The 7,309-nt window shown below is 33.7% G+C and overlaps 1 pseudogene; it reads left to right on the forward strand.

The window, feature by feature from the left end:
• Nucleotides 1-282: 282 nt before the first annotated feature.
• LOC140857247 (uncharacterized) lies at nucleotides 283-7,101 on the forward strand (annotated as a pseudogene).
• Nucleotides 7,102-7,309: the final 208 nt, after the last annotated feature.

Here is a 7,309-nt window from a genome sequence, read left to right on the forward strand (position 1 = left end):
ATCGAACCACTATAAATCATTTGTGTTTGCTGTGCATGCCTCTCTTCATTTGTTTATTGTGCTCATTACTTATTTACATCTTGTTTGAGTTTGAATTTATTTCTATTGAAAATTGATATACTTCACTCTTCACCTTGACACATTAGTTAAGTAGTATAATCTTTAAAATTTTAAAAAGACTCAATTCACCCCCTCTCTTGGGCTCCATATCTAGGCAATAAGTAGTATCAGAGCCCGGCACTCTAGTTCATGCTTGTTTTAACTCTCAAGAGCTAAAGATCCATGGCAGCCTAATTTGGTACATCCCTATCCGAGGGACAATCCATAAACCGACCTCCACTTTTCAATGGGGCAAACTACACCTATTGAAAAGCTTAGATGAAAATTTTCATTCAAGTACTTGACTATGACATGTGGGGTGTCATAGTAAATGGACCACACACACCCACAAAATTGATTGATGGTATGTCTATCCCTAAGTCGGAAGGTGAATGGGATGATTTTGATAAAAAAATAGCTCAGCTCAATGCTAAAGTCATGAATATTTTATATTATACTTTGGATGCTAATGAATTTAATCGTATTTTCATATGCATGTCTGCTAAAGAAATTTGGGATAGGCTAGAAGTCACACACGAAGACACAAACCAAGTAAAAGAATCTAAAATCAATATGCTTGTACATAACTATGAACTGTTTAAAATGGAACCTGAAGAATCAATAACACAAATGTTCACTCGGTTCATTGATATCATAAATGGCTTAAAAAGTCTTGGCAAATATTACTCTAACAGTAATCTTGTGAGAAAAATACTCTAATCATTACCAAGATCATGGAAAGCGAAAGTTACTGTAATCCAAGAGACCAAGGATTTAAATATTCTATCATTGGAAGAACTGCTTGAATCCCTCATGACCCATGAACTAACCATAAAGCAGCACACTGAGGAGAAAACTAGAAGAAAAAGGACCATAGCCCTCAAGTTAACAGCTCAAGAAGAGGATGACTCAGAAAAATCAGACAACAGTGAAGAAGATGAGGACTTGGCCCTGATCACTAAAAAATTCAGACGGTTCATGAGAAAGAAAAGACAAGGGACCAAGAGAAGGCCACCAGCTAAGGGGGAGCCAAGTAAAGAGAAAGAAAAGGAGCAACCCATAATTTATTATGAGTGTAAGAAGCTTGACCACTTCAGATCAGAATGCCCTCAGTTCAAGAAAGGCCAAAAGAAGTTCAAGAAGAAGAAGACCATGATGGCTACATGGAGTGACAGTGATGACTCCACCACTGATGAAGAAACTCAGGAAGAAGCCAATCTGGACCTTATGGCACACGAAAATGAAGTATCATCTGAAACTCAATCTGAATTTACTTATGATGAATTATTAGAAGCTTTTCATGAACTCTTAAATGACCTAAAAGAATTAGAAATTAAAAATAAAAATCTAAAATTAAGAAATCATGAATTAAGTAATGAAAAAGAAGAAATTAATAAGAAAAATAAAAAATTAGATCTAAAGAATCAATCGCTAATAAAAGAAAAAGATGAACTCTCTAGTCAAAATGAAACTCTTATAAAAGAAAATCAAAAACTAAAGAAAGAGATATCAAAGTTAAAACCTATAGTTGATAAATTTATTTTAATTCAAACAAACTTCAGATGATTATTGACAGTCAAAAGGCTATATATGATAAAGCAAGACTTGGCTACAACACTCTAAGAAAGTAAAAGTCTTTCAAAAATATTTTTGTCAATGAATCCATAAGAAATCTGTCAAATATTATTTGTTTTAGATGTGGTATGGTAGGGCATAAAGCATATACATGTTCATCAAATAAACTTAATTGTAGAAAGGTTAAAAAAATATGGGTTCCAAAAAGAATCATTGTGACTAACCCCAAAGGACCCAAGTTAGCTTGGGTACCTAAGGTTAAAATTTGATCTTATGTGTGCAGGTGTGTTTTGCATCTCAAGCAATAAAAAGAAAGTGGTATCTTGATAGTGGATCTCAAGACACATGACAGGTGATGAATCAAAATTCATCATATTGGAAGCCAAGAATAGAGGGATAGTCACTTTTGAAGACAATAGCAAAAGAAAAATCATCGGTATCGATAACATTGGTATCACTCCCTCCACTTGCATTGAAAATATTTTGCTTGTAGATGGTCTTAAACATAACCTGTTAAGTATTAGTCAATTATGTGATAAAAGTTATAAAGTAGTTTTTGAATCATTTATATGCATTGTAACTAGTCCCACTGATGCTAGCACTAGATTCATTGGATATAGGCATGGTAATATTTATATGATTGATTTGGATAATCTCTCTTTATAAAGCATACAATGTCTTATAACCATGAATGCTAAAATTAATGAGACTAGTTGGCTTTGACACCATAGACTTGCACATATTAGTATGCACATACTTTTTAAAATCATTAAAAAAGAATTGATTTTTGGTTTGCCAAAAATTAGTTTTGATAAAGACAAAATATATGATGCATATCAATTAGGCAAACAAACAAGAGTTTCTTTTAAATCTAAAAATATTGTTTCAACTTCTAAACCTCTAGAACTCTTGCATATGGATTTATTTGGTCCTATAAGGACAACTAGTCTATGAGAAAAAAGTTATGATTTCGTAATCATTGATGATTTTTCGTATTTTACTTGGATTTTATTTTTAGTTTCTAAGGATGAAGTATTTTCAGCATTCTCTAAGTTTTATCGAAAAGTTTTAAATAAAAAAGGTTTACCAATTATTTCTATTCGAAGTGATTATAGAATTCAATTTGAAAATAAAGACTTTGAAAAACTTTGTGATGAAAAAGGTATAGATCATAATTTTTCAGCATCTAGAACACCACAATAAAATGGAGTAGTCGAAAGAAAAAATAGAGCACTAGAAGAAATGGCACGTATCATGCTATATGAAAGTAAGCTCCCAAAATACTTTTGGGAAGAAGTAATTAACACAGTGTATTACATTCTAAATCGTACCTTAATAAGACCAATTTTAAAGAAAACACCATATAAACTATGTAAGGTAGAAAGCCTAATATAGGTTATTTTCATATTTTTGGTTATTGGTATTTTGTTTTGAATAATGGCAAAGATAGCTTAGGTAAATTTGATGCTAAATTTGATAAAGCTATCTTTCTTGGCTACTCCACTTCTAGTAAAGCTTTTAGAGCATTTAATAAAAGATCACTAGTAGTGGAAGAGTCAATTTATGTTATTTTCAATGAAACTAAAGATCTTCCATCAAGGAAGAAAGAGGGTGCTGATGATGCAGGTATCATAGAAGATGGAATGAAAGAGCTTACTCTAAATGACTCGGATCAACTAAATAAGGATCAGATGGATGAAAAGTATGAGGATGAAAACATCAATGATCAGAACATTCAAGAGCAATCTCAAGACACAGGTAATCTTCCAAGAGAATGGAGGTATGTCCATAATTATCCTAAAAAATTAATAATTGGTGATCCGATTCAAGGTGTAAGAACTAGATCTTCACTTAGAGATGTTTGCAATTATGTAGTTTTTGTTTCTCACTTAGAACCTAAAATAATAGATGAAGCTGAAAAAGATAATAACTGGATAACTGCCATGCAAGAAGAATTAAATCAATTTGAAAGAAATAATATATGGACACTAGTTGTAAGACCTAAAAGTCACCCAATAATAGAAACCAAATGGGTATATAGAAACAAATTAGATGAAGATGGAAATGTTATAAGAAATAAAGCAAGATTAGTTGCTAAAGATATAATCAACAAGAAGAAATTGATTTTGATGAAATATTTGCTACTGTTGCTAGACTAGAAGCTATAAGAATGCTACTTGCTTTTGCTTGCTTTATAAATTTTAATTTATTTCAAATAGTAGTTAAGAGTACTTTTCTAAATGGTTATACTGTTGAAGAAGTTTATGTTGAACAACCCCTTGATTTTAAAAATCATAAATTTTTAGATCATATATTTAAATTAAACAAAGTATTATATAGATTAAAATAAGCTTCTAGAGCTTCGTATGAAAGATTAAGTAAGTTTTTATTAGAAAATAAATTTTCAAGAGAAAAAGTTGACACTACTTTTTTTATAAAAAAAAAGATGAAAAAATTTTAGTCATACAAATATATGTTAATGACATTATATTTGGATCTACTAATAAAAATTTGTGTCAAGAATTTGCTAAGCTTATGCAGGGAGAGTTCGAGATAAGCATGATGGGGAACCTCATATTCTTTCTCGGACTCCAGATCAAACAAATGAAGGAAGAGATCTCCATCACCCAAAGTAAGTACATAAGAGAGCTATTAAAGAAATTTAAAATGGAGAGTTCAAAAATTGTAAGTACCCCTATGATCCCTTCCTGTAAATTAGAAAGGATGAGCATGATAAAAGTGTTGATACAAAACTTTATAGAGGCATGATAGATCCTTATTATATCTGATCGCAAGTAGACTTGATATAATATTCAGTGTATGTATGTGTGCTAGATATCAATCAAACCCTAAAGAATTATACTTAAATACGATTAAAAGAATTTTTAGATACTTGAAAGGAATATAAAACCTAGGTCTTTGGTTTTCAAAACAATCATCTATGGATTTAATAGGTTTTTCAGATGCTGACTTTGCTGGATGTAAACTTGATAGAAAAAATATTAGTGGAACTTGTCAATTTCTAGGGGTAAACTTAATCTTCTGATTTAGCAAGAAGTAAAATTCAGTGGCTTTGTCTACGGCTGAGGTCGAATACATTACAGCTGAAAGTTGTTATGCTCAAATCTTGTGGATTAAACAACAGCTCATGAATTTTGACATTGAACTTAAAAATATTCTCATAAAATATGATAACACTAGTACCATCAATTTAACCAAAAATCTAATTCAACACTCTAGATCAAAATATATTGAAATTAGACATCATTTTATAAGAAAATATATTCAAAATAATGATAAAATACTTGAATACATAAATACCAAAAATTAATTAGCTGACATTTTCATTAAAGCCCTTAAGAAAAATAAATTTTGTGAAATTAGGAGAGAATTGGACATCTTAGATCCTTCTATTTAAATTTCTATCACAATTTCACTTCCAATTTTTTTTTAAAAATTTTTAATTTTATTATCCTAATTTTGAGAGCCATCTATCATTTTTTGAGAATTTTTCAAGTCATTTAAAAACTCTTCAATACTATTCAGATACCTTCTTAGATTTTTATCCGTTGAAATTTTCTATCAAAAATCTCATCAAAATTTATATAGACCCTCCATGGCCTTCTCAACTCATTGTGATCATTTTTTAATTTTTTCTCTTATTTTTTTTCTCTATTTAAATTATTTTTTCCATCACCTGAAAGAGCCCAGAATGGGGCATCCCATGGGACGTCCCATTCATGCGGGTAGGTCACTTATAAGTGAAACCACCCGATCTTTTTCTAATAGAACAGGGAGTTGGGACACCTCAAATCTCAAACCTTCTTCTCTCCCTCTCATCCTGATCAAGAATCCACATCTCTGCTCTTCCAAAAACCTCAAAATCCCTCCAAACCAAAACTCATTCTTCTCAAATCCTTGGTTCTCATGGCTCATTTTCGGTTTTCCTCAATTTTTCAAGCCCTAGCCATCAAATCCATGGGAAATCGCTCAAAGACCGTCCTCTCCTCCTTGATTTTGGTTCAATCCAACCATTCTTCCCTCTCAAGATCATTTTTCACCTTTCTCTTGCATCATGGCCCCCAAGATGAGGATGCCACAAAGGAGGAAGTTTGTGAGATCCCTAGAGGCAGAGGAAAGAAGGAAAAAAATTGCACAAGAGCCGCCCCATGCTTCACCTCCTGTGACACCAAGTAAGAACTCCTTGTCTGCTAGAAAAGTTGCATTGGGTAGGAATATAGATTTCAAGTTCTTAAGGCAAGATGGATTTTTTATTGGGGAGAAGATGATTTGACAAGGTTGGAAATTCTTTTTGAGCTTGTCCGAACCAGTTTATATAGATTTGATGAAGAAATTTTATTCCAATCTGGTTTTCTCTGAGGGAGTCTTAAAATCTACTGTTAAGGGTGTTCAGATCATTTTAAATACTCTAAGACTAGGTAGATTGCTTCAAATACCCTGTGAAGGTAGTTGTTTAGATGAACTGCCTAAGAAAGAAGTTGGATTTAGGGCCATACTTGGGAGGGATGATGTGGAAGGTTTTCTAAAAATTGAAGCTAAGGATCTGAGTGTGGAGATGAGATTGCTCCACCATATGGTTTCCAGAATTTTCTTCCCTAGAGGGGGAAAATATGATCTGATGATGGGGAGAGACATATATCTCATGCACCATATTGTTTCAGAATCTCCCTTGGACCTTTCATTTTTGATGTTTGATGCTATGAGGGATGCCTTGAGCAGGTCCAAGGCTCTCTTGCCCTATGGTATGGCCCTCACAGTTATTTTCAGAGAGGATGGAGTCAGTTTTGATGGAGAGGCTATTTGTAGGCTGTCATACACTGACACCTACAACAACCACTCACTTAGGAGGATGAAATTTGTGAGAGTGGATGGCCAGTGGGCCAAGAGTCATGCTGCAGAGGAGGATAGTGATGAGGATGAGGAGCATGCTGAGGGGGAGGGTCCATCTTCTCCTATACCTAGGTTGATTCTAGTTGTTTATTTTATTTTAGAGCCTGAGGTAGGACCCTCGGTTAGAGTACCCCCATTGAGCCGTACCATACCTACTTCTAGATTGGGGGATATTGATATGGGACCACTAGCTGAGAGAGTGGCAGAGATTTTATCAGTTCATCTGCAATGATTTCAGGATTAACTTCTTTAGTCTCATCAATTCCAGTAGCAGTAGTTCTAGGATCAGATTCTGCAGCAACTTCATCAGCTTTAGTTGTACCAGAAGTGGATTCTACAGCAGGTACAGCAGCAAGCACAACAACAACTATAGCAGTTTCATCCTGCCTCTTCGACTGTCTTCTCTGCTCCATCATTGGATTTATCTATTGTCCCACACATTTCTTCGTTAATGGAGCTGTTATCAAACTTGAGTTTCAGATTGCAGGGTGTGGAGACCTCTATTCTGAGATTTAGTGGTAGGATCTTTGATTTGGAAAGAGAGATCAGATAGGTAGTGGATTTTTTCTCTTCTAGCGTGGGCACATCGACCTCTTGTACCCCTCAGGTGGATGTTTTGGCTTGAGAGATTAACAGACTTCACTCACAGCTTTGCTCTTCTCTCGAGGTGCTCAGGACAAATATCCGAGACTCGAGAGATTTTCTGACATCTGATCTGGATGGT

The sequence above is a fragment of the Elaeis guineensis genome, chromosome 4 (genome assembly GCF_000442705.2).
Source record: "Elaeis guineensis isolate ETL-2024a chromosome 4, EG11, whole genome shotgun sequence".
Lineage (NCBI taxonomy): Eukaryota > Viridiplantae > Streptophyta > Magnoliopsida > Arecales > Arecaceae > Elaeis > Elaeis guineensis.